Source organism: Osmia bicornis, chromosome 2 (assembly GCF_907164935.1).
Source record: "Osmia bicornis bicornis chromosome 2, iOsmBic2.1, whole genome shotgun sequence".
In the NCBI taxonomy this organism is placed as follows: Eukaryota; Metazoa; Arthropoda; class Insecta; order Hymenoptera; family Megachilidae; genus Osmia; species Osmia bicornis.
This window is the reverse complement of record NC_060217.1, coordinates 9,380,343-9,406,902: the sequence shown is the minus strand read 5'-3', so window position 1 is coordinate 9,406,902 and position 26,560 is coordinate 9,380,343. Positions and strand designations below refer to the sequence as shown.

Genomic DNA, 26,560 nt, shown 5'->3' with positions numbered 1-26,560 from the left:
ACGATGATCTGCTTTCATTGACATACGTGATTTTCACGGCGATTTAAAATTATTCCATAGATACGGTGACGCGTTAATTAATTATCATAAGTTTCCTCTATACTTTGACAATTTAATTTAAAATGATAAATTTGATATCCCTCGTTATGACAAATTCGGTTGTTCTTGTGGCGAACAGGAATTGACAAACGACTGAGATAATCAGCCGCTCTTGTTCGAGCTTAAATTATTCATTTACGAGTCTCTAGCGTGTAATATGATCAGCCCCGCGATGAAACGCCATGTTCCGATATACAATAGCAAGAGATACCGATGACACAACGAAATAAATTCAAATTCAAATTCACCGAATTTATTATACACGTTGTCCCATTTACGTTAATGCAACAACCTTCTATAATTTGTAAGGTTATTAATTTTGATAAAACGGTATCGCTATCCGCGATGGTTCATGACGTGGTGAAAAAACAACAAACAAAAAAAGGACACGAATTAATGGGATTTTTATGCGTATTCTCGCCAGCTCGAATATTTCAAGCGCACTTTGCAATGGGGATTTTTTGTGCTTTTCCAATCCGTCCATCGCATCGATGATTAAGTGGAAAATGAAAAATTCAATGTTTATCTCTGTGTTTTTCGTGTAAAGAAATAAATGAAAGTCGTCATAAACTTTTTTCATCCGCGTCCTGACCCACTTTTGTCTTTAATTTCTTCCATCGAACTGGACGTTTAATTTCCTTTGCGATATTTTCGCGATAAAACAGTCGTTTAAGAGCCAAAGTAAATATCTAATTAAATCCCATAATACAAGTGTTTAATTATTTTTTATCATTTTCTGTTACAGGTAAGTGGGTCCATTTTCAGTCACGAATAAGGTGGTGTAAGTACCATTTTCATTTACGAAATTGCTTCTAGAATTGTTTTATCTTTACGTTGCAAGGCTACCATAAAATTCGTACGATGAACTTGTATCGCGGTGAATAAGTTTCTTTGGCAGAATATTTTTATGACTTTTTAAACAAAACCATAACCACAGATCAAAGGAATAACAGAGTACAAAGTACTTGTTAGAATTAGCTCGAGAAAACGTGTAGCGCATTCTACGAAGATGAAATTAATTTCCTCGCACAAAGGAGGAACATGACGCGGAGAGTCCACTTCAAAGCCGACTAATGCGTTCCGTTATAGAAACAATAGAAAAAATTTTAAATGCCTTTAAGTTAAATGGTGCGAAAAAAGAAAACTTAAACAACAGGAATTTTTTACAAAACACGTTAAGTATCATCCTAATCAGAAATCACCGATCGTCGACACTTTACCGATACCCTGTTGTATCGTTTTCTATTCTGGTCATTCTTTCTCGAAGCGCATTTAATCCGCCTCGTTTCGAAGGACAAATGAAAAGTACCCCGGCGTCGTTTTCTTATCTCGACTTAAATTACAACATCTGTTACGTTCCTCGATCTCTTTTACCTTCTTCTCGATCGATTTGACCCATCGAGAATTTTAAGGTGGCACATACACTCGTATCGCAATTTAAATCGCCTGTTTATTTAGCGTTGAAATTTGCATTTACGTTCAATGATAAAATGGTATTAACTATTTTAGCGAATTCGCGTGTTCTGATAAGCGGTTCGCGATTTCAACGCGAATTAACATTTAAACGCGTAATAGAGTTTATCTTTGTTAATGCTCTTCTACCGAGTTAATCGTGTTTTTGTTCATTGCGCGTTGCGTTTTAACCCTTGAATTACCCTGAATTTTAGTTTCATTTTAATTTCTCGGGATGCGCGCAGCAAACACAACCAGAATTCCCATTACGTTTATACGATAATTAATTCACTTTAGCCCGTGCAAGAAACCCTGTTACGTTTATCCGCGGCGCGCACAACGTTGCCGAGTTCTCGTTACAACAGTTCAGAAATGAGTTGCTCGTTTAACGTCAAGTATCTTTGTTACGGAGCGAAGCGACCAAAATAATTCACTGAACCACCCCTCCATTGGGAGCAGGTTTTTTCAACGGTGTCTGGTGTTAAGGGTTGACTAGCACTCGCTCCGTATTTCTAGCCGTCGTCTCCGCGGACTTAACGAACGTGAAACTTAATTGGCAGTTGCGTGAAGCTTCAATTAACGTATTACAACCGCCTCTCCGTCGACCGACTGGAGGGTGAGTTTCGTTCCGAATTCTTGCTGCCCCAACGACACACTTCCCCGCGTTCTGGTTCTCTATACTAAGCGAAAATCTTCGCACAGTTCTCGTTCGTGTCCGTGTGGCACAAATATTAACTGGTGTTTGTTCGCATGAAACTTTACGAGACTGGAGAATCGTTTCCAAAACCTTGATCCAAATTAGTCCGATCGGCTGGCAAGTATCCATTTCGTCGGCAAAAATACGTATAAATCTACACCTCCACCCCCCCGTTTATCCATTGAATCTTGCGTTTAATTCGTGTTCGCGTAACTTGACTTTCTACTGAAATTTCACACGATTTTTGAATGTTGTGTTGGATAAAAAATTGATTAGAAATTATTAACCCTTCCGATAGAAATTACAATTAGGGTGTGAAAGATGGTTTAGAAACAGTTACGAAGTCGTTACAACCAATTCTGGGTAACAGTGATTCGTTTCCGGTGACAAGTACCTCTTTAGCGTATAAACGAGCCTCGCAAAGTGAACTGGATGGACATTGCACAGGCTCGTAACATTAAACTTACATCTCCCTCGACGCGTCGTTTCGCTTAAACAAACTGTTGCGAATAAATGTGAACAACGGAGAGAAATTATATGGATAGAGTTACGTTAACAATCGTTAAAATCGTAGAATATTTATTCAACGATTATAGACAGTCAGTTTACAAAGGGGAAATATTGGAATATTGTTTAATCTATCTTTCGTCATCGATGAAGCGTCAAATTGATCAAGCCAAGTTTCCCGTTACCGCTGTTTCAGCTTATTTTTGCTCGTTAATCGGATCCACGAGATTAAATCGAGTAATTTGGAATATCGCGCGACATTATGATCCCCGTCGGTGTTACACGCAGAGAATTTCGTGGTTTACCAAACCTCCCCGTATATGCTAATCGATTTCAAGCGGATAAATTTATTACATACCTGTCTATGGCGGCGGTTAAAAATATTGATTTACCTGCACGCATAACGTTAACGAACCCGGAAATCATTTTAAGCCGATCGATTTTTTACTTCACGCTACAATAACAATATTTGAATTTTTTAAAATAAATCTTATTGCAATATTAAAATTAATCATAGTTATCGATGAAACTACCGAATTTACTATATAAAAGTTTACTACGAAAACGATATCCATTTCGAATACATTCCGAGCACATACGAAAGGTTTCTATGTAATTTGAATACGAGCAATTTTCCAAGCGTATTTCCACGGAACGAGAGCGATTTTTATGGAGCGATCGATGCTCCCGTGCTGCGCGAGGTCTCTCTGTATTTTGGGTTTCACGATCTTTGCATCGAGCCTTTTATTTCTGCGAACTCGAACATCGCGACAGAAGCTTTGATCTCGACGTAGTGCACTCGAATCGTTCGCTCGACGAGACCATAAGAATTTTTCGTTTCCTCTCGACCAACCCCCATTGCTGTTCCGTTCCGTTCCCTTTCGTTTCGTTTCGTTTCGTTCCGTTTCGTGTGAACACCAGTAATGCACAATGCATTTTGCAAGGGGTAAAAGAGACACGTTCCTTCGTGACAATCATCAAGAACCAAGCAAAGGTTCTCGAGACGCGTGCGAACCTAAAGGCTTCCGTCTGAAAGAAATGTCAGTCGATAAAAGGGTTTCTATGTTAACAGCTTCACGGAAACAAAAAGCGGTAATAGAATGCCGGGAGAGACAGAATTTCGAGCTGCGCGGTCGACCATCATTTGTGAATGTTGCTCAACCATCGAAAGCTTTTGAAAAAAAAGAAAAAATATCAACTCACCGATCTAGAGGTCAATAATCCGGTGGATTTTCTCTTCACGATTTTCCACATAATCCTCTCATAACTTTTTCCTATGCTGTGTCAAAGGGGTGCTTAGGTCAGAACGAGCAAAGCCGGATTCGTTCTTATTCGTTTTTCCGGTGGCGATAAACGAGCAAACAGCAAAGAGGAAATAAAAATTGCACGTGAGCTGAAGATTTGTTTGTTAAATATTTTCTAGAGATTTTTCTTTTTTTAATTCAACCTCTAAGCAATTACTTTTCGCATCCTATGAAACGCGAATCTATCTACCCCTTTAATTCCTGTAATGTAAAAGTGAAAAACGCGTAGACTCTGCGATTTTAAAGCTCCGTTTAATTCCATTTCACGTAATTTCCGTGGTACACAGTTTGATGGTGTTTAATGTCGCGGTAAAATCCTCGGAGCATCGAAAGGCGAAAAGAGAAAAGCCGAAGGATCTAGATATCCCCCGCTATCATCCCCATAATATACCGAAACTCCTGCTTTGACGTCTTCAGCAATGCGTTTTTTTACGTTCTGCCGGGCAAAGCCGACGGATTATTTTTCCCTTTTCCCATGACAGCAGGCTACCCTGAAATAGGAAGATGAGCTGAGACGTTGTTTGGATACACGATCCTCCCCTTTTCTTTTTATTTTTTTTTGGTAGAAACTATTGACTGAATATCCCTTCGAGGAATTAGATATCACCTTATCATCTTACTGAATAACGAAAGCGTGATTCTCTCCAAAGATAATTGACGTTAATGAAAAGAAATTCAGCGTGATTGCGATAATCAACATCGAAGCACCAGCCAGGCGTTATCGTTCACGTTTGTCGATTGGCGAAGCGGTGAGAATTTTTCCAACGATTCCTCCTTAAATATTCATTGACGCGGTAATATCCGGCTTGGTGGCTGTGGCAGGCTTCTCTCGCCGCGTCGCGTCGTCTGAACGGCAAAGCCGATGGGGAGGATGATTTTTCCCATAACGGACATCAAGTTGTTTGGTTGCGTGCGGAGGCTGAAGGCGAGGGGTCGAGTTGCGCCGGAGATACGTCTGGCTGGTTGAACGGTGGGGTTGCTGCTGTGTGGTGGGTGGTTGTGGATCGCGTGTGGGGGTAGATCTTGCGCCGTCCAATCCAGCTGGCAGCATCCCTCGGCACCCCATGGCCCGCCGAGCAAAAGCACTGCCAGTCATTCGCGCGGATCCTAACACGCGGCATCTGTTCCCAACTTCCGGGCACCGTTTGCCCGCAACGCTCCTTTGCTTATCCTTCTTTTGCCGCGCTAACAAATCGCGTACAAAGTGCGTCCTTCGATTATCCATCCCCTGGCGGGGAGTCCGACGAGGATGAGCTGCTTTTCGAACGTATCCTTCTCAGGATAATAAGTGATCGAATGATCGATCGGTGAGCTTCGTGAATGATGCAGTTGTCGAGTTTTCGCTGTCGGGATCCTGGTTCTCCAGTTCGTCGCGGGAAATCAGAAGCGTCTCCTTCGTCTGGTAGCCTTGAATATTAGATGACCTTGAAATGGAAATTGGGAAAATTTGGACGTTGATTTGTACCAGTTCGTATTGATTGAAACTTTGATTCTTTATTGAATTTGGATGTAGGGGGTGAGAATGGTGAAATGTTCTCTTCAGAGAAGTCACGTGACATCGTGTCCACCCGCGCTTTTTTAATTATGTTTCTTTTGAAAATGATACGTTTTTGAAAGTGGAGAACCAAGGAACCCATCGTTAAAGTTTAATACGACAATTATTAGAATTTTTCATTTGTGATGTTGATAGAAAATTCCAAGTAACGCAACGAAACGTTCTCCAATTGAAAAGCAGCTATCCTTGTGATTTGAAACAGTGAGGAAGTGCAGGGATTGTTGGTCTGGTGACGGATCTCTGTTGTATGAGCCGGTGTGTTGTCGTGGTGAAATTATAATCGGTTAGCAACCTGGAGTGCCAATGTGGATCACGTGTGCCGCCCGTCTTCATGGGGATGGGCTTTAACGATAAGAAGCTGAGGAGATTACGAAGATTGCGGCTATTTGGCCGCGCCAAAGTCTACCTCACGGTCCGCTGGCCACAGCTGGTGGGTGTTTAGACCAATCGCATGTACATTTTCCACGCTGTCTCGTTTTCCGATAATTGAGATCGGTAAAAAGCGCGGCAAGTCGGTTTTCCCATAAGACGCTTTGAAAAGAAGTAGCTAAGAATTTTTCCGCAAAATTTAAAATGTTCTTTTGTAATCATTGAAAATTTCATTAGAAATTGTATGAAATCATGAACCTATCTCGACACGCTTTGTGTTTTATTTTCAATTGAATTTATAATGCATGAAATTTCACACATGCTGACTAAAGCTTTAAAAAATGAAATGGAGAGAAGTTTAACCGCGCCAAACGATTATCAGGGGATGGAACATCGGCACCGAGTACACAACCGTGGCGTTCAACACGCGGATCACGTAGAATGCGTAGATTCTCTCGTGAAATAAACATTAAGAATAACAGTCTGCGAAAATCGAGATAATTCCGACCTTACGAAAGCTTATGTTGCTCTCACGTTCTTTGCTAATAACAATTTTGAATCCGCTTAAAATTATCCACTTCAGCTACGTTTTATGCTTGCAGACAATGCGAATCAAATACCTCTTGTGAAGAAATTTTAATTGCACCAGGATTAGCTTCATCTCTATGAATAATCGCTTTGAACACTAAGAAATTGCGTACTTAGGTTCAGATTAGAATATTTTTAAAGACCGCAATTAAAATTCTGTCGGTGCAATAATGGTTCCTCCGGCATGAGTAATTCTTCCTTTCATTCCTTTCGAACATTAAAACTCGCTTCTTGACATTTAGCAACGTGTAAATGATTTTCTAATTGTCCGCGTTTCGCTTATCTCAAAGAACCCTCATTTATTTCCCGTTCAGACAATTTTCATTTTGCGCTTTATTATCAATCGTAAATGAAAGGTCGTCGACGATAACGTTTGACTTGGCGGAGCTTATTTTTACCCTGGCGTGTCCATTAATAGGCGCAATTAAAATTCCCTTCGCGCGCAGACGATTTTCCAGCCGAGGAAATCTTGAACCCTCGTTTCCTTTATATTTATCGCGTCGAAATACTCGCCCCAATAAACACGCTGGAAATTCTTCTCGATTTCTCGTTCTTGAAAATGCTCATCGTTCAACCTGTACGAAATTCTATTCGTTTCCACGAAACCCACCCCTCGAAAACAAACAGCTTATATCAATATAATAACCGATTATTGGGAAAACAGATTTTCCTGAACAGACCGCATAAAATTACCGATAATTATTCGCTCATCATTAATGATAATATTTGTACGCTAGTATCTCCATAATCACATGCGGGACGGTTAAAATATTTGCCGAAGCGTTTCGAAAATCATAGATTAGCAGCAGAGTTATTTTCGAGCGTATTTTCAGCGATGCGATGAAGCAACGAGCTCGCGGCGGCGGTTCGAATTTACTTGTTCCGTATAATGAGAAGTAGAGTTCGAGTGACAGCAATTTCGCGGAGTCGCTTTCTTAATTCGATTTAAGCCGGCTCGAGATCGAATTTAGTCGCGAAGTTCGCGCGTGTAATTTTCACGCGGAAAATCTGTCGTTCTGCTGGTCTCAGCCGAGCCAGCGTCGTCGAGTCGAGAATTCTAAGTGTCCGCATCACATGCATTTCTGGATGCATCTCGGTCGGGTATTCCATTCGACCCGGATGTCACGGATGAACCGAGCTCTTGCGCCACGTTGTACCACCTCCGAATAACTTTCGAATAATCTTGGGATTGTTTGAACGCGCGACAACCGCTCTGGTATCTTGTCTCCTTACTGGAGTACACGTCCTCACTGCGAAACATGTTTTTACGCAATTCAACTCGCGTATAACGCAGTGCAATTGTTCTAGCGTCTAAAAAATAGTAGAAAATACAAACGACGTGCCTCTTGATTCTACAATAAATTATTTTTCAATCACAGAAGAGCTGGAAACGTCTGATCCAATAACACTCGGCTCGTTCCAATCAATTTCTTAATGGAGAACGAAATGAAATATTCATCGATTCATTTCGCGATACGCGAAGGTTTTCGTGATACGAGATATACCATCGGCCCGTTTCCAGTTCGAAATATGCGAAGCATTCCAGCTGTTCTTCGAATTTATTCAACGCAACGATACGATAACGACTGCACGTAGACCCTACAAATTCTAACGGAACGTTTTTATTCTTTTACATCGGGATATCCTAGACGGGACCGTGTATTTTCTGATTTCATGGCAACTGAATTCCCTTCGCGAGTTCAAATATTTCCTTCGATGCCGTGTCGTCGAAATTTCTTTCGCCAAGCAGGAAGAAATATATCCATTCGAATTCGGATATTCCGCTTACCTGACGTCCGTTCAACGATTCTCTCTCCTTAGTTCTCGAAACTAAAACGCTCGCCTGCAGTCTTGTAACGAGTCTCCCTCGGAATGCTTCGAATAAGACCGAGGCCACTTTTCATCTAATTAAGCCGCGTGATTTATGGACGATCATGTCGGAGAGCTCGAGGAATTTCATTAAGCCGCATCGGCAGATCTACCCACGCGTACATGCATACGTACATTGCCACGGATAATGTTGATAAAATTTAGTTAAGGTTACGAAGATGAACTTGACACGATCATCCTCGTAAAATAAACTAAATTTGATGCTGTTCGATAATTCAGAATTAAGGATCACAGTGATTGAATAATACAAGGATTTAGATTTTATTTTTTCATGTTTTTTTCTTTTTTAACGCAAATGGAAAACCGTCACGGATCCCCTGAAGACGTTCAAATATTTCTAGATGTATTTCCGGCCCGATAAATCACAATCAGGTAGAGATTTCTTTCCTTTCCCGCGAGGAACATGTGAAACGCCTCGCGGCAGGCTGACAGTTGAATCGTCGAGATTTCGACGTGAAACTTACCTCCCTCTCCCTTCCGCGGGGCGAGAAAGGGTGGATGATAAAAATTTCCAGCCAAAGTGTGACAGAAAAGTTCGACTTTTATCACGGGACTTTCCGCGATCAACTTTTTCATATTCTGCGGTTTAAAAGCGTGGAAAAAAATAATGTTTGCCAGCGTGTCCAAGGGAAATGACTCTTCTTACTTTAATTAGAACCCCTTTTTTTTCTCTCTGTTCGTCGCAGGAAAGGTAGGGAAACTGTGTAACCTGTTTTCCATCGAAAGTTTGCCCGCGTTCTCGAACAAAATTTAACTCGTTCCTTCGTAATCCCTCGAACCTTTCCGCAGGATCCTTCTCGAATTCGTGGTTCACCGTCGTCTCTTTGCCTCCTTACGCGCAATTTGTTCCATTCGCTGACCAATTTCAACGATTCCATGCCCCCTTTTCCCGTGTTTTCGTTTGCCTAGACTCGTCGACGCGATTGGAGACACAGTTCAGAATAGTCCCGCAAACTTCGGTTTCTCTGGTTGGTTGCTGGCGCTTACGAAATTGAGAAAAACCGAATGGATTCGACTTTATCGTGTCTCATCCATTGAATTCTGTTACTCTGCTGTTTCGAAAACTATGGAATTATGCGTAGACGGCACGGGATGTGCAAAAAATTAAAAGTTCTTCGAGAGTTTCGATTACTAATCCTTGAATTAATTCCAGACTGCAGTGACGCAATATTCGTAATGATTCCCTGAAACTTGGATGCTTAATCGCGAGTTAAACGTTTGGATTAAGACGCGTTCGAGGAGAAAGTTAAGGGGTGTCGAAAGAGGGCGCGGATAGAAGAGAACAGTCTACTACTCGAGAATAGATACTTGCTCTACCAGCGGCAGCTTACCTCGTTATAATGGATCTCATTACTTTTATCGCCGGGACATATATCTAGCCGAACTCGAAATTACCTTCCACTTCTTCCAATGCTTCTTCCTCACAGCTCGCGTTACCTCCAGTTCGCTGGCAATCTACATGCAAAAATTCTACCCTTTCCGTTCATCCTCCGACACCATCTGGACCCTCTAATTTTTTCCGAAAATTACTAAACGAAACGGCCGTCGTTTGTTCACCAGGGGGTTGCGCTTTCTTCATTTTTTCGCTACTGTTGATTTAATGCACTTCGCAAGCAAATGTATTTGCATTTTACAAATACAAAATATTTATTTATTTCCACGTTCGTTTTGCAACGAGATACGCGGAGAACTGTTTTGAAATTATCCCGCGCTTAAGGAAGCAGGAAATATTTTGGAGCCGGCAATTCATACGTTATGAGCCGATGATTTAAATGAAGCGTTCCTCGCTTTGACACCGCCTCGAATAATTACATTATCCCTGATCGGTATAGAATTTCAGCTAATTCCGAATGTACATACGACCGTATCGATTCATGCCTGCGTAAATTCGAATTCCTTCGGACGCTTTCGAGCTTGCGTGAAACGAACGATTACCAATAAGCGTTAATGAAAACCTGAAATTTTTACGCGCTGTCGATTACGCGGACCGACGGAACAACGAACACGCCGGATATAGCTGAAATACTCGATGACCCGTATAATGGCTCGAATCCGCGGGATTGTAAAATTATATTTGTACGCTCGGCTCCGATATTCATTGCGAGTACCGTCGTGAAATTACAGATTTACAGCGATTGGAAAAGCGTGCGCGCCTCGCCATTCAATCGTGTGTTTGCTTTTCCCTCGCATTGGGAAACTGTGGTCAGCCCTCGGTTGTCCAAGAGTTTTGCAAACAAAATCGTTTGTTTGCCAAAGACGACCGTTCCGAACCGTTGATCGCTGCTTTTCGTCCGATTAACCAGAAACTTTCCTTCGTTTTAAGCTCGTAATTACATAGAAACGTAGTGTATTTCGGCGCAATTTAATTTTCCATTGATAAAAATGATAATGAAATAGCACGGTTACGATAAAACAGTGTGCATTGGCGGTGCATCGAATGCATCGATTAGTAATGTCAATCGAGAGGGCAGCAAATAGCTGCAACGGTGCTTGATTAAAGCATTTAGCATAACAACGCTATTGGGTGCACCCTGCGGACCCACCATCACCTACCATAAATATGAACGTTTTTAATAAACGCGACTAATTTAACGCACACCCGGTTGCTATAACTGTTATTATCCATGAACTAGCTCGCGTTTCTCTTCTAAATAATGGAAAGTTTATTAATGATTTATGGACGGTTAAATTTCGAGCTAACGCGACTGAAACTAGCGTAAATTAACGAATCAATTCGTTGTTTTCAACTTAAAAAAGAAAATCATTTGTAAGAGGAAAGAATTTTGCAAATCGTACGTTTATCGCGTGGTTGGATGAGCGTGTTTCAAAGTAAATTGGTAGACAAGGGTAAAAGGAGGTTCCCCGTTCGGTGAGGACGTTTGATGCCATTTCTATACCTAGCTGGTTATAGACGCTTTAACCTGCAGGCACAAACGATATACTGTGCTTAGAGATCCGTGCACGAAACGACGAGGTTTCCAGAGAACAACGTTTAACTTGAGAGATACGATCGAAGTTTATTCAGGTCCCGGTACCAGACAGTATAACGCGGTACCATTAGAGACCAACAAAGTGACCTCGCTGTCGTTTCGATACCCGATATTCCTATTTTCCAATAGTTAGTTGAAAACAGAGCAACGTAATTATCAGGGGTGCGAGTGTCCTGTTACATTAAAAAGGGAAGAGGAATTTAATTTTCTCTCTTCATTCAAATAAAACGATCGTATAGTATTTATGTGACCCTTCATCTTGCTATTGTAATCTTTTTTCTCTGATCCCGATATGGAAAACGGCCCAGAGAATATCCATCCCCAATAAATTATTCAGGGTGATCCGACGAAGGCGTCGAAGATAAACTGACGTCAACAGAAGGGCAAGTACGATAATCCAGCGCTCGCAGAATATGGATCCGCGATTAATCAATATCGGATGAGGTGTCTGTTTCAGTGCGACGTCAGCTCAATCACCGAACGAAGAAATATTGCCGTTCATTTATTACTCAAACATGATTTTTTTAGGAGTACCTCCCAATGATCCCTATTCTCGTCAAATATCATTTTTATCTTCTGATATCGAGCAAATATTTTTCTCCGTCTATAAAGTATTATTCTTCTTCGACGATGTAGAAATATCAGTCATTTTCCTCGTTTTGATGATATAAAATGCAGAATAAATTACAGTTTTTACTCGTACCTTTGAAATTTTAATTCATAGCGGATCGTTTATGCGCGGTTCATTACGTTATTTATTGGCATTTTTAATTGCGAACACTGACAGTAGAATTGTCAGCGAACGATCGATATTCAATTTAATAGGAATTATTTGTTCATAGTTGACATCGGCGTGCTTTGATATTCTGTTTTCCCATCGCGTTCGATCATTCTGTCGATTTCACGGTTCGAGATCGGTTAATCGTTCAAACGTTTATATATATTTCTTTTTTTTTTTTATTTTGAGCGACAAGGGGAAAACGAACAAACGATTTTACGAGCTTGTCGATACAAGATGTCGCGTCCGTTGTGTAGCAGACAGAATGACGCTGGAAAACTCTTTCGACTGGGTAAACTCAGACAATATCGATCGATTGATGTCAGTAATGAAAATTTTAATGAACCTCTAGGTGGTGATTGAGCTTCATAATTTATACGTTACGTCATGCATTGTAGCACGGATGAGATTCATTGAATCATTAAGCATGACGATGCTTCGGGCGGAATGAATTTCACGCGCGAATACGAGCCCAAATTTGACACTGTTCATTGGAAATCTATACGAGCTATATTTTTAATCGTTTCCAAAATTTAGGATGATTATTTGATCGTGACGGCGCGATAATTCATTTTATTTGAATTAGCAGCGATGGAATTTACGAACTTCGATTGTTCTTGCCTCCTGGAATTATTATCACTCGTTAAAAACAAGAGAAAGGAAAGGGATCGCCGGGATGAATGAAATACATCCGATTGCATAATCCTCCGCTTGCATTCCTGTTACGCTACGAGTGCATTCATCGAGCATTCCTTACGTAACACGAATATTGAGTGTTCATCGAAAACGAGTACAGTTTCATAACCATCGAAGGGTATTTCTTACCCCAAATTGCTGAAATTCGAAACATTTGCTATGGGTGCACGAAGGTTCGATTCTATGAATCTCAATACCTGCAATAATTCTTAAAAATAAGGATTTTTCTAATCCCGGTGTCTCCATGGTTGAGGCGATTGACGAAATTCGAGGACAAATCGTGTTTTCAAATCGGTGGCTGGTCGCTAAGTGGGCTTAATCGACTCGGCTTGTTTGCAATGTGCACAAAGCTGGGAAACTGATTAAATAGGCCGCAAAGCGATGGTAATATGTGTTACGAGTGCATTCGAGGACGGATGGCAATGATGTTAGCGGGCAGCCTGATATCGGCCCATCCTTTTCAACGGCATGCCCGAACAATGGAACGGTCTGGCCACTTGAATACTGGTATATTTGACCGTCGAGTACCGGACGGTCCGGTCAAACGGCGAATCGTCGTGTGGCCGATTGAATTACACGTTAACCGGTGACAGCGAAATATCGAAGAGTTGCCGGGTTTCGAGTTTGTCGACGACATTGTTCGACAACGAAGAGCCTGAAGTTGATTTCCATGAACGTCAGAGATTCGTATATCTTCCAATTTATTACTAGAGAAACTTTGATTAATTTTGGAAATTTTAAAAATTTTCTAGACTTCATCTCCATATTTTCTGTGATAGCAAAAGTTGAACAAGATATCCTTTGTTTTTTAAATAAACTAGAAACGGGCTGAACGGGACACTTAACAAGGAGGTCGGAGTTATCCGGAAATATCGACGTGCGTTTGACGAAGGTAAGTTTACAAGAACGACGGACGACAGCAAAGGAACGTTCGACTGGAAGAGAATCAGAATCGAAGTAGCTGACGTGGCCCTCGATAACCCCGCGGGTCGGAGATCAAAGATAATCAGGGACCATGACGCTCTCGAAAATCGTCCTTGCTACGACAGCAGAAGAGTCTATTTGCCTTTCGTCTCGTGCCGCAGCGGCTGAAAAAGTAGACGAGGAGATTGAGAAGACGGAATACCGCTTGCCAACTTTCCGAGTATACCACTCGTCTCGACCTCGCTTCGATACCGAATTTATCGTTTCTGGACCTCGCCGATGTCTACGCGTTGCAGATTTTCACTCGAACGGTATAGGAAATAAAGGATATCCTCAACCTTCGCGATGACGGGAGGAATTTTTCAATCGAAAGAAAAGAGCTGCGAAATATGTTAATTACAGCTCCAAGTTAATTGTGAATATGACATAACGCGATAGAAAAATCTTATACATTACCTGCTTTCGTGTTATTAATTAGCTTCCCACGAATATTCATTATCTTGCAGAAACCTTCACACCCAAAGTATCTATCAATTAATTGGACGGCTTTGAAAAGCTTTCAAAAGGGTTGTATCGTTCGAACGAAAAAGAGGCGAAGGTCGCAGATCGAAGATTTTCATCCTCGTTCCCCTGCGTTCGATTTCCTCTTGTGATTATATTAATTTCATCTCCGTGCTGTTTCAATAGGCATCGAGTCGTGCTTGACCTAATTAGTATCGGCACGAAATTCAAGGCTCCGCACGTACATCATACGCATTCGCACACGTGCACGATCTTCTTTTCATATATTTTCCATTTTCTTTTTTCTCTGTTAACCGTCAGTGAGCTGGCGGGAAAATACCGCAATGCGTCCAATAACGTTGAAACATCGCCTGGAGACGAATTTGTTCGCACTCGAAATCGCGAAACGATTGTTTGATCGAGAATCGTCGAGGAGGATCCGTTTCACGGTCGACCGGTCTCCGTGTGTTTGTCCACCCTGTCGAATTGTTTTCAAGGGGTGAGTTTTACGCACGAACACTTCTTGCGTTTCCGATTTAAACACCGCACCGTGTACAAATTTGCTTGTACAGTTGGGACGATCGTTATCCTAGTTTCACCTGGAAATTCGGTAATTCGTTCTCTTTCGATGGAAAGATAAATTTCTTTAAATAAAGATATAAATGCGTAACATTTTCTTAGACCTTAATCGTATGGTATCGAAAACGATAAAGCGTCGAAAAGGGTCGAGTTCGATCTGGCAAGTTGGTGAAAAGTAATTAGCCGAAATTGGTGGGGTGGCAATTAGTAACGACGACTGGAGGAGCAGAGGGAAGAATGGGAAGGGTAACTGGATCGGAAGAGTCCAAAGTCTTCAATTAACGCGATAAACTTCAGGTAAACTCGTTTTGACGAGGATCGTACGTTACTCGCGTCTCGAATTCTCCTCTTGTTAGATTCGAATGGAAGCAGATTCGCGACCTAAATGAATATCGAATTAATTCTTCGGCAACTGTCGAAAAGTTTCCCCTCGCGTTAACTGCGTTTCGCGATGTTCAACATTCGTATGACGTTTCGAAACACTCTGCAGAGAAAAACAGGAAGTGTTGTGTGCTAAATTGAAATCAATTTAAATCGAAATTTCTCCGAGCTTTTTTCACCGCGTGTTGTTTCAAACATTTATAACATCCGTGTACAATAAACGATTCGGCAGGATTGTAACAGCGAATAGAGAGTACGTATGATACAATAGGAACAAAGGTCGTAGGAAAAATAACGCGGAGACAGAGGAACGCGGTGTATAGAATGCGTTGTATGAAAATAAATATGAAAAGGTAATAGAAACATTCCAGTTTTCCATGTCAGATATTTGTTATCGTGCTACGTGCGATGAACAGACGCAAGTCACTCACGATATTGAAACAGGGAATATTTTATTTGAATGACGGTGCTACTATGATATTTATCATACCATGGTTCTCACGCGATGAAAATAATAAAACAGTAAATTAATATAATCGGTGGATAAAACGTAAATCGAGTATACTCAAATGAGTGGACTATTAAACAGCGGATGTTAATTACCCTTAACTTGTTTATCTTCACATTTAATAGGGTAGTTGAATCTATAATAGCTAATATACTACAGAGAGGATCATTAACATTTACCGAATCAGTATCATAAACTTGCCAGTCTATCCAATTATTACAAATAATAACCACTAGCTATTCAATGATATGCAAGTTACTGCAAACTCGTCAAATACAAGGGCGTTAAAGAATTACGTGGTGAGAAATATGACAGAGTAGGAAGATGGCCTCTTCATCACTACGTATGCAGATTCGCGTACAGCAACGGCGGGCACAACAGAGGCAGCCTGGCACGATCTAAATTATCCGGAAATGCATCGGGCAGAGGAGAGGAAACCCTTTAGCCGGACGTCTCAAAGCAAGAACCCTCTGGCGTGGCCACTAATCTGCACGTCATCTGCATCAGAAGCCGGTGCGAGTCCGATATGTGTGTATTCCCCCTGTCTGTCTTTGATACGTGGTTTCTTTCTTCTTGAAAATGCTTGTCGAGCTGGATAAAACGTAAAATGATTAGGACGTTTTCAATTACAGCCTCGGGTGCAACGACATTTTTTAAACGAACGAACACGAAACACTTCTATGACAAAAATATATTACAGGCTGATTATTCTGTTTGAATTCACGGCTGTGTCTTCGAGAGGAAATAACGTTAACGACCGTGTTTCGGGGTGGAAGGAAACGCAGGTTCGTGATTCGGTTCGTGGTACGCCGATAAATCGAATGCACGATATACGCGGAATCTCAATTAACTGAGGGATGATAAGCAGCTTTCCGTCGAAGCACCGGAATCATCTTACTTCCGGGACGTTTCGTTTACGTCAGCCATCAGATTCGCCGTGAAGAGCTGTATCCGGTTACGTAATCTCTGCTTCCATATTCGAAGACCTTTAAAGGCTTAAACTTTAAGCTCTTTTATAGGTTTCGCGTGCTTGATAGCAACGCTGGGAAATATGATGAGACAGAATATAAGAGGGTCTACTTAAACTTTTTCAACCCTTTTATTGATGGTTTAATTTGAAAAGACCCTGTATAATTTTCTAAAATCATTGGTCGTCAAAAAGATTCTCGTAAAACACATTCACGAGGGTAGTTTCATCGAAGTATCGCCGTTCTCGTAAACGCTCGAAAAACTTTCGAACGTAAACGTGCAACGAAACAGAAGTCTCGGGGCAAGTAAGCTTTGCGCTTTTTCGGGTAGAAAGAGCAACTGCGTGGCGTACTGCGTTATAGAGGCACGTTTCACAGCCGCATCAAAGCTACCCGTCTCGCTTTGTAATCAAAGTTGTGCACCACTTACGAGTCCTGTCCGCGTGAGGAGACCAGAATCCTGGCGACCGATAGCCAACATCCTACCGTGATTTTCAACCAATTCCGAACTACGATTGCGTCGTATCTGCATATGTCGTCCTCTGATATTTTCCGTCTCTCTGATACGCGACTCATTGATCGCGTTAGTCGGAATACTGGGATTTTTGTAGAAGCCACCCATCGGTTTGGAGCTGCTCCAAAAATGCAGCTCGACGATTCGATAACTGGTGCATAAGAAAAATGTGCATATTTGGAGAATAAGACGCGCTGCTAATTAACTATTTCAATGCAGAGAATGTAGGACCATTTATACGTAAACGTACCATTTTTATTCCAAGGTTATTCGAACAAAATTGCGTAATATTTTTACATTTTCTTCGGTAAATGGTGTATGAACGAGTCCTTCGTTCTTTTCTGGGACGTTTAACTCATTTACATCATTAGGAGATTTGCAAAATGTCCTCGTACCCGGTGATCGATATTCATGGCTATCGAGAGTTTTAAGACTTTCAAGATTTAAAATTTAAATAAAAATTCTAGTGATTCGAAACTTGCTCCATAGATTTATGTTTGAAGAGATTCGAAGCACTTGATAGCCCATCAGCTTTTTTATTATTCAGATCGACGAAGAGTGTAATAGAACAGATAAAACTCAGAGCACCTGATAATCAAAGAGTTGATAATTCATTGTTAGAAATCGTTTTAAACACAATTGTTGAATGAGAGAAGACAAGTAAGCAGGTTGTAGCACCAGGGGATTTCATCAAAGAATTTTTCCCATCGGACACGTTGTTCACCGCAGAAAATATGGGGAATACTTGCAGTCACGACCTATTAGCGTCCCATACAGAAGTTGTGCGAGTACTTCAGCAAGAAAGTGCGGAGGGTAAAAACGAGGCTGGCGAAGCGACTCGGTGGCCTCTTTATCCGCGTGGCGATAAACTTCCTCGGAATTAAAGTAAAATACGAAATATCGCGGAACACGGGGAATGCAGGCAGCACCGTTCGCGGATGTATCCATTACCGTCGAGCCATGCGTTTTCCCGAGGAAATTCGTTTCTCCGTTTTCCACCTGCAAACCGGAATGCATGGCCGTCCGACCACCAGATAAAAAAGAGGGAACTCAAGACGTTGGGCGAACCAAGGGTGGAAACGACTCACGCAGAGCCTCTTTAGTGGATCGTAATTCAACGAGAGCTTTCCACGAACTCGTGCCAGTCTGGCTTTCGTCGGAAATACAAATTTTGCACGCACATTTCCACGGAAACGACCATGATAGTCGTTGGAGGAATAGAAAAAAGCAGAGATGATGTTTCGTCCGTGCATTAGGATTTATTTCGAGAAAAAGACAAATTGAAATATTCTACTTGTCTTCTCCTTGCGAAAACCACGGATCGTGTAAGTTCGTTGTTGCACGAAGTGCATTCTGTTGCAAGCAACGATACAACGTCGGAGTAAGTTTCGAAGTTTCCATTCAAACAAGTCGAAGCATCCCGCGAGAATTCTCATCCCTCGAGAATTCTAGACAATGTCTGGCTGGTTATCAATGTCCGACTCGTCGAGAATGAACACCCTTCATCAGCGACGCACCATCTGTCTCGTGGACCCTCGAAACATCTGCTTTGATTTCAGATTCGTTCGAAAGAAACTAATTTCGCGTTACAAATTTATATACTGTATCAACTTTTTCTCATAAAATATTTCAATTCAGAATTCGCAGTTTCTAAGATTTAGTAGAGAAATGCAGCCCCAGGAAAATACTAGTATTTACTCTATATGCAGATGTGCCGTACACGATCGTAAAACGTTTCTTCTCTCTGTATAAACTCAAGAAGTTCGACGACAATTACGTCGGATATAACTTGGAACGTCAATCGAAGTTTCGTGTCTATTTTCTCGATAATCGTTCGTGCATAACTAACGACGAATCGAGAAACCAGTCCACCGATGCGTCCCACCTTTCGAAGTTTTATAAATTCAACGAGAGCTCACGGAACCGGATATTTTTATTAACTGGATATTATGAATCTTATGGAAAACGATGCAGATGCACCGTCAAGTGACTATCGGCGAGAAACATTGAGACAAAGAAAAAAGCAAGTGCTTATCCCCGCGATGGAAAACTTTTACCTGGCGTCGTGTTTATGGAAACTGCTTTCAAAGGGAAAGTAGAAGCTGGTATTAGCACGACCGACCCTCGAGACTCTCTTGCGTCAACATTGTAAGAAACTTTTACAATCAATAGTCTTGTAACATTCAGAATTTTAACGCGGTTGCAAATGAGAGGATGGAATAAATTTATATATTCTCCTGGGTCTTCCTCAATATAACGCTTCCAATTTTAAGTAAAGTAAATAATTGTGCATTTTTAAATTTATAGGACAAACTATGTTGAAATGTAGCGCTACATTCAATTGTATTTAGTGCAAAAATTGAGTCGACAAGGTAGAATTTAACCGAAAACAGAAGATAGCGTATGAACATGATTGCGGATCGCATCAAAAGGCAATGTTTTGACGGGGAAACAGCTTTGGAAACGCATCGAATCTAGTTGTTAGTGTCAGGGAAAGGAGCATCGTCGACGGGATGGTGTCTGTTGATCGTTGAAAACGCTGGCAAATGTGAGGAATGTCAGCCCATTTTTCATTGTCCCTCTGTCTTACTTCCAGTAACAGGGTTGTCGGCGAAGTACATTTATTCATGAGTTTGCTGCTCGCTTCAACAACTTCCGTTTCTGCTCCTTCAAAGGCTGCACTTAGCGCGAAGCGTGCCCATCGCTCTTCCATAATACGAATTATGTTGCTCATTTTTTTCTTGTTACCGCAAGGTTGCAAGAAGGATAAATAAAGGAGTACAGAATGAAATTTGCTATTTAAAGTATGTTTTCGGAATAAGAAAAAATTTCAAAGAAACATTCAGATATTATTTGATCGTTTCATCCATTTCGTCGATCGATCAACCTTTTAAATAACAACCCGACGTCGTCGTTTCGTCGTCCCGACGACAATTCCAAGCTCGATAGATCGCAGGTAATGAAGCGTGGCGTTTCAAGCGGTTGACAGGCGTCACACGCGACATTGACTCCTCTCTGTCGGCCGTTTCTATCCTATGGGAAACGGCGTAATCTCAGGCGGCATGTAATATGCCGTGATAACGAACCTTTGTTCGTTACATAGGTAGTTTTGAACATTCAGCTGGGAAATTCGATCGAGGCCGGCGACCCTTCATCTTCACCCCTGCGCTCCACCCTTCCCAACACTCGATACACATTAAAGGCTCGTGTATCCGTGTGCACGTGCGAATCGTCTGCCGTAGGGGTTGTTACAAACTGCATGTATAGTAAATGCATATCCTGATTGTATGCGGTATGGCGTCCATAGTGGTCGGCCAGGCTCCCTTTGTCGAGAGGCTGTTTGATTGGCCGCCAAGATTAAACTGAAATCGAGTTCCACCCTCCATCCGCCGCGCCGGCGGAAAGACAATTATTATCCGGTGCTTTTTAGAAGATTAAAGAACGATTCGTGTGCTTTGATTACAGATTTCGTACGGTATTTATGAAGAGATGTCATTTTATTGGGTGTTCCAGTTATTAAGCAACGAACTAGATATTCAAACAAAGATTTCGTACAAACATTTATCGATAATCGCGAGACAGGTATGCGGGAAAAGAAGAAGCGTCGATTTTTGTCTCGTTCGACAGCGGTGATTATCTGCGAAACGTTAACAAGGAATTCAGTCTGGAACTCGCGCTCGTTACCGCGCTCCAGCGAGCGTTCCTAATCGAAGACAAATCGATTTTGTTTTTTAATTTTCTTCCCGTCCGTCGGAATCGATTCGAATTCATTTCGTTCCTGCTGCCGGTTAACGACTCGCCACGCCATCTCCGTGTCCGCTCGTTGTTTTTACCGATAATTGTAACGAACGTACGTCTCGTCAGGGAACGAGCCCATCACCGTTACAGCTCGCCCGTTTTTTCCATTATTTCCGCCGTAGCCGTTGCAAGTTTTTCCACCAATTCGTCCTTCTCTGTCTCTGGTAATCCATAAAGTTCGTAGTTTCGTTTATATTCCAACAGAGAGGAAAAAATTCATGAAAATGAAACATTCTTCTTTCCGTTTACTTTGTCGAAGCAAAGATTACCAGTAATTTCAAGGAATTTTCGGAACCTCTACTGTTGACCAAGTACACACTGGTATCAACAGGTTAATCACTTAACTCGCAAACAACTCATCGTGACAGAGTTCGATTCACGACTGGTTATCGCAGAATTTCTTCCGAGAAATTTAATTAAAACGCAACGAGGGGTGGGAACAAAAAAAAAAAAAAAGAAAAATGACAGAGGATCGACGGTGTTGCGAGGGAATTAAACGCTATTGTTTCCCGATTTGCGATACACCGACGTGCACGGTGCATACATTCCGTTGCCCATCCCAGTGCACGGCAGGGGCGAGATCTTTATTGCGTTTCGAAGTACCGGGACGGGCAAACAAAGCGGTAATCTGTCGTGCAGGTTGTTCTGGGTACCAGGAACGAAATTGCATTCCATAGTAAACGGGCGAAAATGGCGAAGGCCGTGTGTCGGCCGTCACACGGCCGAGCCCTCGTGTTCTTCGTGTACACTGTAAACATTCGCATCCAACCGGACACGAGCATCCAGCTTGGTTAAAGGGAAGTTACATCCACCGGATGCTAATATTTTTCGCAATATCTTCGAGCGAAGGAGCTGCCGGTGAGCTTTAGTACCAGCTAATAAATGAAAGAAAATTCTCTTCTCTTCCCTCTTGATAATGGCCTTAACACCGGCGAAGACAATCTACAGTAGGAGAATTTCCTTTTATAAGGTTCGTCGTTGGAGTACTTAATTCTTTCGAGAGAAAGGTTGCAAAATATTGTGTCTTCTCCGATGGAAATTTAATCTTCCCGGTGTAGTGATAAAATAATTTGAAGAAGGAAATGAAATACAAACGTTATAAATACTAGAAACCGAGTCAAATTTAAATTACATCGATTCTCGAATTTGTCTTCGTAAATTTTTCTTTGATAGAGGTATTGTGTCGCGTTTGACAAGCCATGTTGCGATTCTTCCTTCACGGAACACGGTGAAAGAGCTTATCCAACTCCCGAGGGAAACTTTCGACGTATCTGATGTAATTTCAATTGTTCGAACAGTTTCTTCGGGGCTGGTTTCGATCGCGGCCGCTTTTATACTTTATTATCGGCAGACATTAACGAGCGCCGCGAAAGTCTGGCCGATCGGATTAAGCGTCCAAGGACCGGTACCTGGCACTGCATTTTACTTCGCCATTAACGATAGAAGAAAGCTTTACAGCTTTCCAGCGTGAACATCCGAACCGGCGCGGTAATTAAGATGGAATCTTTCGACGAGCGATCGGTGGAATTTTCGTTAATCGACGGAAGCTGCCGTACAAGTCTCTCGTCTTAAATCTTCGGGACATTAATATTCACCGCGACCGGCGTACTTGGCGTCTTCTGTAAGCGATTAAGACGCGACGGGATTTAAATTGGAATTATTTAAATCCCGACCAAACGATCGATTATTTAAATTGCACAATCGCGTAGACACATTTTCGTGTCGTTTACCAGATACAAGTAAATCGACGTTCGATCTGTAATCTGGTAAATAATGATTTTCGCAGTCTTATAAATATTACAGCTCATATACTAGGTAAATAAAAAGTTATGAAAAGTCGATGCAACAACGAGCGTGTTAATAATACAGATAGCTTGCCGTTTCATCCGAGAATGAAACGTTTTCTGCCACAACGACGAAGCCGATAAAACAAATGAAAAAAGCACCTGTGCAATGGCGACAACAAACTATCGAGCTACACGCTTCCTGGTCTTTCTCATTGTTCTACTCGCAATCCTCCTCCCCATCGTACTTTTTCTTTTCTATTCTCTTTCGTTGCTCGTCGTTGCCATTGACGGGCAATACATTTTCCGGTGTTGTTTAGGAAACGATCGGACATATCTCACGGATCGGTTCATTGCATCAAGAACAATACACCGTCCGCGTAGCTTTGAATGTACCCTTTTTTTTGTCCTCGTCGCATTGTCAGACGATTTCAACGTGGACCACAATAAATTGCCGATCACGAAAATGCGGCTGTATAAACGTTATAAAACAGTGAGGAACGCGCGAGGGTGAGAAAGGTTAAAAAGGAAGGGTAGTCTACTGTTTCCTGTCTGGAGAGGCTTCAGCTTCTCTCGACTGCCGGTGACGGTGACAAATTCACAGGTGTTGCGCGAGCTAATCGATCGTCTCTTGATGTGCAACCACATTTATCAGCATCCTCGAAACACCTTTCCAGATTCGAGAAATAGCTTTCCTTGATTTTATATAAAAATGAGAGCAATGATTGGGTAGAAATTTCTATTTTTATTCAATCCTTAATATTTACTATAATTTTTACAAAGTTTCAATTGCTGATTTCTCATTTTCGATTCAAACGTCGAATTTACTTTGAAGATAATCATGACTTAGAGACGTGGTTGTTTGCGGAGGCGTAAATAAGGGATAATTACGTGGGATTCGCTAACGAACAATGAACAGAGGACGATGGTCGTGTGGTTGGTCGGCAAAGTAGGATTATCCGGGATCCGTGTCCCGACTCGAATACGCGAACTGTACTTTTGGTTTACCAGCTGCATCGAATGCGTCCAAACAATGTTCATCGTTAGCCGTTTCCCTTTAATCGAAAAGCTCCCGGGAAAGTCACGCGTCTCGCCGCGAGCTCGTTCGTTTGAAATTATTCCCTGGGTGCACCTCGATTCTGATGCATAGATTCCCTGTGTTGTTTTATTTATTTATTTTTTTTTTTCGTTCTCCTCTTTTTTCCTTTATTCCTCTACCGAGGTTATTTTTTTTCTTTTTGTTGCGTTTGTTCTGGTTGCAACAACAGAACGCGTTCATTGCACAGGCCAAGTCGTAAAATTGTATGAGATAGGGCTTTCCAGCCGTGCTTCGTTCTGTGTGCAACTCTGAAATCGAAAATGAAAAAAATGAAACGGGAGACAGTGAACAACACGCGCATTTTGTGGACAACGAAAAATTGAAGAACAAAATAGAAATAGTGTGGCAATAATATTATATAGGCATGCAGGTAACGAAGCGAAATAAATGTTATTCGTAGAATATTTTTGCATAGATGATTTTATTATCCATAGATAAATGACACTGACTACGTTTTAGTTGAGTGATTTTTTTATCACGATTCATGATATATAATCGCGAGACACATTCTCATGAAAGGATCCAGCAAATTCATCACGGCCGGTTCGAAAACGACGACGGTCCATTTTCGTCGAGTCAGCGATAGATTATTTTTGCTGGTCGATCGGAAATGGTCGTATAATTCATTGGCTCGAGCATTATTCTGACCCGACGTTCGACTGTTCACCGAATGGCTTTTTTATCGAAACGAATAGCAAGGTTAAAAGGATATAGCGCGTATAGAAAGGTGCTTTCTAATTCAATTTCATTAAACCTCTTACCTTAGGATTTCGTTCTGGTGTCGTAGCTGAACATCGCATTGTTTTCACTCGTTCGGATAAATCGGCAGGTCTCGTTTCAATTTCTTGCCTCGATAGAATCGTTCCACATAATTGTCGAATAAAATTGAAACAGTGCTGGTTGCATGATAAATTGATATCGTCGATTGTTCTCCGGCATTCCAATTATAACGCCGCAGCAGGCTCGTCTAACGACTTACATAATTGAATGGTGAAGTGGCAAGAAGAGCGTTCGAAACGAGATAAGTTAATAATTTAGAGGAACAGAGGCTGCGAGTAACGATCCTCCTGACCTCGATGAACAATTCGGGTGTTTGTACTAGGCGTGGCTGTCGCCGGTATTAATTATTGCCGAGTGTTTATAATTAAGCGGTGATAACGTTCCTTGACCGTTCTCCTTGCACTACACCATCGAGCAAGATGAAACTTTCTCACTGCTCTTTGTAAAACTGAATTTACGAGATCTCGTGAATTCCAAGATAATCGCCGACGTTTAAGCTCGAGTTGCTTGCCAACTTCTCTTGAAATTCCATTGACATAACGAAACTGGAACTACTGCACCAAGTCGCGTGTCACAGTTCAAATACACTTTTTACAAGGCAGAATTACCCTGGACGCTTAGCAACTACGATAAACAATTTTAATTAGAAGAGAACTCTTTCGGCTCATTAGCATCCTTTTTGTCGAAGCAGTTGATTTCCGTACAAACGAACGCGTACAACTCGATGATGTCGCAGAAATTTCAATGGGTGAGAGAACGATCAAAGTTCCTTGGTTCTTTGACGAGTAAACGCTTTTGTTTCTTTCCTGCGACGATCAGTGGACCATAAACGAGATAATGGAGCATGATATCCTGGACATTTGTCTTCGATTGAAATATCCATTTCTGTAGGTTTGACTTTAACGAAAGGGATCTTCGAAGGCGCTTAATAGATCCGTTATAAATTCCAGTGATGCATTCCTTAGAACGTGTCAGCGGTCGCATAGTTTCTAAGGGAATATTTGGCCCTTCTGTGCGAGACTAACTTTACGAGATAAAGCTGGATTCTTGAGCGTTAAGAGACCCTCCTACGCAAGGTACATTTAGAGGATGAAATGATCTCGGATCGACTTAAGGATGTGTTTAATGTTCTGATGTAAGCTCGAAGGTTGCTTACTTTTGCAAATAATTGCATTTTTAAACCGAATGAAACAACGATATTTAATAGCCTATCTCTTGGCGGCTCGGACATCGACGATCTAATTCCCTCAGCCGTTAAATTGTGGTCTTAGAACTTAGCAGAGAGTGGCTCGTAAGTTTAGCTACTTCGGGTAAAGCATATCCGTTCTCATCCCTTAGTGAATTTCAGCCCTTCCCTCTGCGCTCCTATTCTGTCCTCCGCTCCTTGTCATCGCTCCTTTTATTACCAATAAATCTCGACGATTTTTCACCAACGGAAAACGACTTCCTACGTAACGTAATGTCACTACTATAAAATCTCTTTATATTGGTCGCATTTGAATTCATCGCTGTAAAAATTTTCTCTCTCCGCCATATGGTCCGCGTGTTACCTTACAAAATTAATATATCAATGCTACTTAAAATGCCAGGGTTAAAATTGATAAGGAGTTAATAAAGTTATCGATAATATATTAAAACTCGTGTATAAAAATGCACCTTTTATGAGAGGCACGCAAGCATGTAAGTTAAAAGTTAAAAAATCAAATGACGCGAAGGAAGAAGGGTGCTAATAAAATGTAAAAAGGGAAGTCGTTAGGAGGGAAGTGGTTTTTTTTATATCTTCCAACGATGACGCTCCC

General features: G+C 41.6%; 1 protein-coding gene and 1 long non-coding RNA gene across 13 annotated transcripts in view; one reads left to right on the top strand and one right to left on the bottom strand.

The window, feature by feature from the left end:
- Positions 1-26,560, top strand: part of LOC114883068 (disks large 1 tumor suppressor protein) — a 335,824-nt gene that overhangs the window by 206,677 nt on the left and 102,587 nt on the right. The gene's annotated exons all lie outside the window — the stretch shown is intronic.
- LOC114874856 lies at positions 23,655-24,907 on the bottom strand. Its single transcript, XR_003789144.2, has 2 exons — positions 24,743-24,907; positions 23,655-24,229 (listed from the first exon to the last, which is right to left on the bottom strand). It is a non-coding gene; the product is annotated as an uncharacterized LOC114874856 (long non-coding RNA).